Source organism: Molothrus ater, chromosome 1, assembly GCF_012460135.2.
Source record: "Molothrus ater isolate BHLD 08-10-18 breed brown headed cowbird chromosome 1, BPBGC_Mater_1.1, whole genome shotgun sequence".
NCBI classification, from domain to species: domain Eukaryota; kingdom Metazoa; phylum Chordata; class Aves; order Passeriformes; family Icteridae; genus Molothrus; species Molothrus ater.
Genome location: NC_050478.2, coordinates 142653182 through 142660868, shown reverse-complemented (window position 1 = coordinate 142660868; position 7687 = coordinate 142653182).

Below are 7687 nucleotides of genomic sequence, written 5' to 3'. Positions count from 1 at the left end.
AACACGTTGATTATAATAAAGAAAGACAGTGAAACATAGCAGCTGTCTGAAAGCATACGGAAGTTCAGAAGGTTAAAAAGGTTGAGCCACTATTTTCTCACAAATAAGATCATAGATAAAGATAAACAGAAAGCAATTTTCTCACTATCTGTGGCAGTAAATGTTAACGCCCTATGAAGTGCCTTGTTGCAGTCCCAGAAACCAGGAACCATCTGTCCACAAGACCTGTAAAAGTTCTCAGCAAAGCACTGTATGCCCAAAGCTGGGCAGCACTGAGGGCATCTTCAAATTTTGCAATAGAATGAGGAAGTTAGAGAGAAAAATAATACCAGAGCAAAAAAAGTCAACATGAATCAATGCTTTGAAATTACTTGGAGACCATGCTTCAGTGCAGCTGTACTGTGTCAGTGATGAAAGATTTCAAAGGCTTGATGTGACTAAGGGAAGCAGAACTTGACCAAAAGATGCTCTATCTAATGCCAGAAGCAGCAGTCAGAATTCACACAAAGGGACATAAAAAGTGACTCAATAAAAAAAGTAAAACATAAAACCAGCTCTGAAAATCATGAGTCATGCCCCAGCTTCTTCTGTCTGTTGTGTAAGGGTTCATTTGATATGAACTTGTAGATGTGAATTATCTTCAAGTATCACATCAATGTCAAGGGCAGGACCTTAGGTGGCAGACATCAACTGGCATCTTCCCTGAGGGTGGTCCCTACCTTCAGATAACACAGAGAAGGAGAAAAGGTAATTTTTTGTTTTGAGAAAGAAAGGCAGAGGAGTCAATGTACCCTATATTGCAAATAAAAGCAACCACAACCAACAAAGCAATGATGAAACTAATTAGTTCTAATGGAGGCTCTAAAGATGCTGCATTTCACTCTTCAGTAACCATTCATACCAGAGCACCAGGCTGAGCCAGTCATCTACAGAGATGGGCTTGTTCCTACCCAGGTGGATGTTATCCATGTGACTGCATTGGTATCTGTCCCACCACAAAAGAAAAGGTAAAATTGTACTGTACCTGTTAATGGTGTCTTTGGGAAAACAAACTCAGTGGAAAAGAAAAAAACAATTTACAAGCCTTTTCCATGCACTAAGCCTGGCAAGTTCATGCATAGAGCAACTCAAGACCCTTCACCTCTCTGAGAATTATAAAGGTAGAAGACCACAAATCTGATAAGCATGGCAGTCCCCAGATTGAAGGTGTCCTATAAATGGAAGGTAAAAGCTGAAAGTTCTGTAAATGTAGCATGGTGTATGTGGCAACTGAGGAGAAGGAGCCTGTCTGTGCAAATGCTAAGTGGGGCTCACACACCCTGAAATTTTGCAGTAAGCCAGGAAAGATTCTTTAACATTTTACTTGGGTTGAGATTAACCTGATCTCAGACAGGATCCCCTGCACTTCTCAGCACTGGAGATGTCTTCCCTCAGGCACCACAGGTTCAACAAGGGGTCAAAGTCACAGGCATAATTTCTCTGCCTGCCTCCCTCCTATCACATCAAAGCTATTTATATTAAATTATCACCATAGATTCATCAGCATCTAAAGGGATATTTTCTCTGATATGGATGCACAGACAAGTTTAAACCAATCCCTACAAAACTGGGGCAGACTATACATAGGTAAGTGCAGGAAATTCTGTAAATCATTCTATTAAATGAATACCTGGAAGATTTGTAGGAACACTAATCTCAGGAAAAAATTGGTTCACACTTTTATAGTGACCAGGCATCACTGATAGCTGGGAAATGAAAACAAAACCCCATCAAACAAATAGCACAAACTCTTAAAGCCAGGGAAGCAGAGTCATCTGCAGAGCTCAGGCACAGTGGGAAGACATGAGAAAGATATGCCTTCATATTTGAAATGGGGAGAAAAAGGAATAGTTTTAGCAACCTCCCCAACCCATGCAAGCTCACACAGATCTTTGCTGCTGACCAACCACAGCACCTGACACAAGCAGTACGTGAGCATAAAGGCTTTCTGAGCATCATGGCACATTCACATTTCCCAGCAGCTTCCTAGAGCAGAAAATGATTAATGAAACCCTGGCAACAAAGATCATTCATTAGCTGTGTTCCTTCCAAAATACAGAGCAGGAATTATGACAGGAGCAAGCACAGCCAAACATTGTTGATGTAATAGAAAGTAAAACTTAGTTTGTATTTATTCATGATGCTGAGAGGGAAAACACTATGGAAGCAAAGTCCCAAGTTTCATTTTTAAGTGGGCTTTGTAGCTTAATGATTCAGAAGCTGCATGTAAAAAGAGCTGGGCTCATGTCTTTCAGATTATGTGTCTAGATAAAACCTCCTAGAGACCATTCTTCTGGTCCTAGTAAGCAAAGTGATAACATGGATTTTATATTCATACATCTAATTCCCCCTCTCCAAGCCCCTGTCCTCAGCACAAGATGTTCAAGCCCACAACAGCTGCTCTGTGCTGGCCCCAAACAATTGCCAGGGCAATCTGTGGGCAACCTCTCCCTGGTGTGGGCCAGCTCACACCAAGGGTTGTGCTCATCATGGAACTGAAGGGGCCTCTGTGGGACAGAGCATGGCTGTGTGCCGTGGCACTGCTTTGTCTGTGAGCACCCAGGCAGCACCAGAGCCCCTTCAGGCTGGGAACACATTCCAGGGAAATCAGGCTGGGTTCATTTGCAGCACAGTATCTGAGCCTGTTTTGTGATGAGTAGGAGCCAGTGCCAGGAGACTGAAAGGAGCATGGAGTGCCTTCAGAGGGACATCCCAGAGGTGTGGAGAGCTGGCACTCATTGTAAGACATCACCTGGGCTCTACATGGAAAGTTGAGTGAAGTGGTCAGCAGGGTTATCACAGTCAGGCATCTGTTGGTGCAGCAGAACCTCACCCCTTTTACTTCCTGTTTTTAATCTGACAGAAATTACAAAAACACATCCTCATCCACACACACTTGCCATGCTTGGTGATGCAGCTGAGTAATTCAGCATATTCTGGTGTGTTGTACTGGAACTCAGAGATCTTTTCAGAGGCTCTGTTTAAAAACTCTCTGGAAAAGGATACATACATCAATACATAAGCACTAATCCTGCAAACATTTAAGCCAGATACATTTCTTTGACCGTATATTTCTGCAAAAAAAGTTACTAAATTTGCTTCAGCTAAGCAGATGTCATGAAATTTAGCATAATTGTGTGTGGTATTTTATACAAACACAACTTCTGGGTGAGAAAGGAACTGGTTAAAAAGAAAATAATTTTTTTGTTTGATCAGAAGATGGGCAGTTGCCTGAATCAAATGCAATTATATATTTGTCTCTGTAGGACTGATTTTTGCTTTGGGCAAAGATTTCATTTGATTTAAATCCTTGACTGAAGGAATCTTCAGTAGGTGTTGCAAATGGAAGTATCAATGCTTATTACAGATTCTGCATCCTCATTTCAACACTCCTAGAGAAGGGAGCTAGATCAGTCTGTTTAACTACAATGCTGACTCCCTCTTTACAGAAAAAAAACCTACAAAAATTATACTTTTGTATGATTATTGACATCATAAGTTAGTTTTCAATTTAGGTAAGTTATCTAGGAATGCACAGAACTAAAAAAATGTCATCTGCAGCAAGCGTAGCAGAAAATATATTTTAGATCACTCAGATGATAACATCCTGTTTCCTAAGGTGCCATTTGGGCCAATTCACTGTTTGCAAACAGAATGGTTCCAGTTGCTTATTCAGAGAGTACCTGACTCACATGTGCCATTGCTTGCATGACTTTCAGCTTATTTACAACCCAAGGTTGCATGAATACAGAGTATTTCACTTCAGTCACTGTTTCTTTTAGGAGCTGTTCTGTTCCTGGAAATGGAAAGGACTCCATTTAATGATTAACCATCAAAATAGATTCCCTCTTTATAATCTCCTAGGGAAACGGTAAGTTGCCTAGACCAGTATACTTTCAGAACAATTAATTTCAAAAAAAGAGAACAGAATAGCCAGGGTCTCTAATATAGCTATAGAAAATGCAAATTGGAAAAATTTATATAAAGCCTCTGTTGTGTTAGAAACCCTTCTGTCCTCTGTATCTCAGGGTGTATCACTACCTACAGAGAAAGCAGCTCTCTGCCTCCAGCAATTCCCTTCATAGTTCTTCCAGTACTGGGAAAGCATGTTGGTGAGATTGGTTTTCTTCCTCTAGGACATTTTGATATAAGAGTGTTGTTTTATGCATCTTTATTTCAATAAATAAAGTTGATCGTTGTTGTGTTTGCTTTTCTGGTTTCAGTATTTTTACTGTGTGTAACAGATGGAGCTGCTAGCAACACAGAGAGATAAGGTTGCTTAACGTTTCCCATGCTAAGTCTCTGTTTTCAGTTGCTTATATCTCATTTTATCCACTTGGGCTACAGCATTTCATGCTTGCTTCTTGCCTCAGATTGATTTTTCCTCCCTGGTTTTCAGTACGTTATTCTGTTACTTCTGAGAATGAAAAAAACATAAAAAACAATTTAAACAACCCCCTCCCCCCCCCCCCCGAAATAAATACATTTCCCAAGGTAATTTCTTTCTTGTAAAGTCTTTGTATCTTTGTATTTGGGACAAGAGTGTTGCATTTTGGTAGGAAGATTGTGGTGGGAGGAATTAAATTAGCAGGTTCACTATTTCTAATCCATGAGTTAATCTCACTAACAATACAACCACTGTGAACAAAGTATCAACCTTTCTGTGTAGAACTGGCTTTTGAACTCTGTGTTTTCAGAAACATTAGTTTAAAGACACAAAAAAAACTTGGAGCTAATACAATCACAGCAAAAGCAAACCAGAAACTTTATTATCCTGCCTCTTTAGCTAGAATACAGTCACACACACAAATATCCATGGAGCAGATCACAGCCTTAATTTTTGAAGATATGCAGCCATGACCCAAAGATTTTAGGCAAAATGCTGCCTACCAAAACCACCAAAATAGTTGGAATATTTTCCTGATGACTTTGCTGGAAAAAGTGTTGTTTCCTTGGTGAAGCTCCCTGAAACCTTACATTTTAAGTAAAGTTATGCAGCTCAGACTGCTCCTACGCAGAAAATACAGCTTTTGCCTTCCATGCTTCCACATCCTCTGCACACATGCCACTGCAGCAGCAGCTCCTGCTCTTTCCTCAGCCATTTCCAGGCTCAGACAAGTACTTGGATATTAGAGGATTACTCTCTGCAGGGGCAGCTATTTTCCACATTGTTCATCTGAACACCTTTAATACTGGCTGGTGAGAAAACCTCCAGGGCTGGCAGTGCTTTGTCCCTGAACAGCAAGTGCTGTGCCAGTGTCCAGGACATTAGCAATATATGATATATATTTTTCTTGGAAATGAAGATCCCCCCAGGGAATGGTAGCTTTAATAATGCCTTCAAAAAAAGCAAACTAATCAATTAAGATTTGTCAAGTAATTACTCTAAGAATTGGTCTACACAACTGAAATTAATCAATTAAAGTAATTAGCCTTACACTTTGTATGTCTAGCTAATTATATAAACATTTACCATGCATATTTTCAAGCTAAACTTCACTAGTTTCCATACAGAAACTTTCTCAGTGTAAGAGATTGTACCACAAATTACAGAGTTCACATGTTTAATATATGTCAATATATTTTCAAGGACATTTACATAATATATGCAAATATATTGAAGAGTCTTAGCTCTTGCAAATTTTAATCCCATCCTTAACATCTAAGTTATACACAGTAATATGTGATGTGGGTGTTGTTGTTTTTTTTTTTTTAATTTTAACTGACCAGCTCCTCCTCCATTTTAACTAAAGTAGTGAGGCTACTGAAATGTGCTTCACTGGGGACCCTGCTCTGGGACTGCTTGGCACTGAGGCAAAGGCAGGATGCAGTTTGGTTATTGAATGAAGTGGTTCATTGAAGACATGGTAAAGTTAGAAACCCACAGTCTTTGCTGCTTGCCATTTGCCTTCCAGATAGCAACCAAGGTGTTGGTCTTAGCCTATAAAATCTTGGATCATTTGGGCTTGGTCAGAATGGATTGTGTTACTCTCCTCATGACAAGTAGCTGGAGTAATGCTTGGAGATCAAGCAAAATGCACAGGATTAATTTTATTATATGAACTGCAAGGGATACTGGCCTCCAGGCTGATCACTGTGCTTCCAAGCTCTCATATTCCAGGAATTGCTATAAAATACATTGTATTAGTACTTACATTTTTCACTTCTTTAGAGCTAGAGTTTCTGGGTTTGAGGTTTGACTTTCCAGCAATGAGCCAGTCTTCAACAGCAAAGTCATGGAACAATGTCACAGAATCCTGGAACTATGGATTAGAATAAAAAAAAGAAATAAACAACCTCCTGTCAGTATTTAGAGTCAAACGGGAACTTCTCATCTCATCGTCACTTTAAATCTCATTCAGGGAGTCAAAACTGTGTTAACAAGCTAGTCCAAGTGTTCCCAATGCACCTACAATTCTCAATGCATCATAGCCAAACCCCAACATCACTTTCAGACCTTTGTGCATTTTCTGCTATTGCTCTGGCTCAGCTGGTCTCTGTGATAGAAAAACTGTTATTAGGTAATTAAGTAATATTAAGTAGAATGAACATGCTCCAAATTTAAACTTCAAAATATCCCTTAGACTTTTCCCAAATGCTACTGGGGTTCCCACTGGAGACATCATGGTCCCTACAGTAACCTGTCACCACTGATTATTGTCACGGCACTGAACACACAGGATTAATCTGTGGCATGCAGCAGGGAAGAGAGCTCCAGTACAAACCCTTCCCCAGGCTACAGCTCTTCAGGGACAGCTGATCCTGCCAGGACTCTCCATGGCCACAGTTCCTGCAAGAAATATCCTCCTGCTATGGCATGGAGCCCTCCCTGGGCTCCAGGGTCTCTCTGGGGACCAGTTGTGGCCATTCCTGCTGTTTTCCAAAGCAAAACCATTTCTTAAATGGGGGATGAGTGCAGCTGCTCATGGAAAAGGCTTTTGCACCCGGATCCAGCTCCACTGGAAAGCTGGGACAAGAGACACATGGCTGGGGACATGTGTTTTTGGGTCCTGCAGCAACTCCTGCCTTTTTCTACAGACAGAAAGGAGGTGCAGATGTGTGGCTGAGTGGGAACAAACAATGCCAGAGAGAGGGGGAAGCATTAGAAAGCACCAAGAAGAAGGAAATGGTCCTAAAGTGTGGCCATAGTTACAGGCTGCAGAAAGGCCACAAATCAGTGCATTTCTATGATTTCTTTACACCAAACTGGGCTCAGCTGCATACACAGGGCCAGCCATGACTTATATATTTCAAACTTACACAGCATCAGTCAAAGATTCCTTATTACACAAAGTTATTTTCCTTATCCTATCTGCCACAGACGATAAAACGAAACAAATGGATGAATATAATTCATTCACTGGTTTATGAACCTGAAGTCCCACAGAGACAGTAGGATATAGCAATCCAAACTGCAGTGCTGCTAAAACTGAGGGACAAAATGCAGCACAAGATCAGAGTGTACCAGCTTACAAGGATTTATTCCAGGAAAGCAAATGTGCTCTGAAATTGATGTTGTTTCATTTCTTTCTGGGTTTGTTATCCTTACTGTAAAACATTTACCTATAAACATCAAAAAAGGCACTAGATTGCAAGGCAATACATGAACTCAGGATAGAAATGGGTTTACTTAGGGCTTTGAAATGTT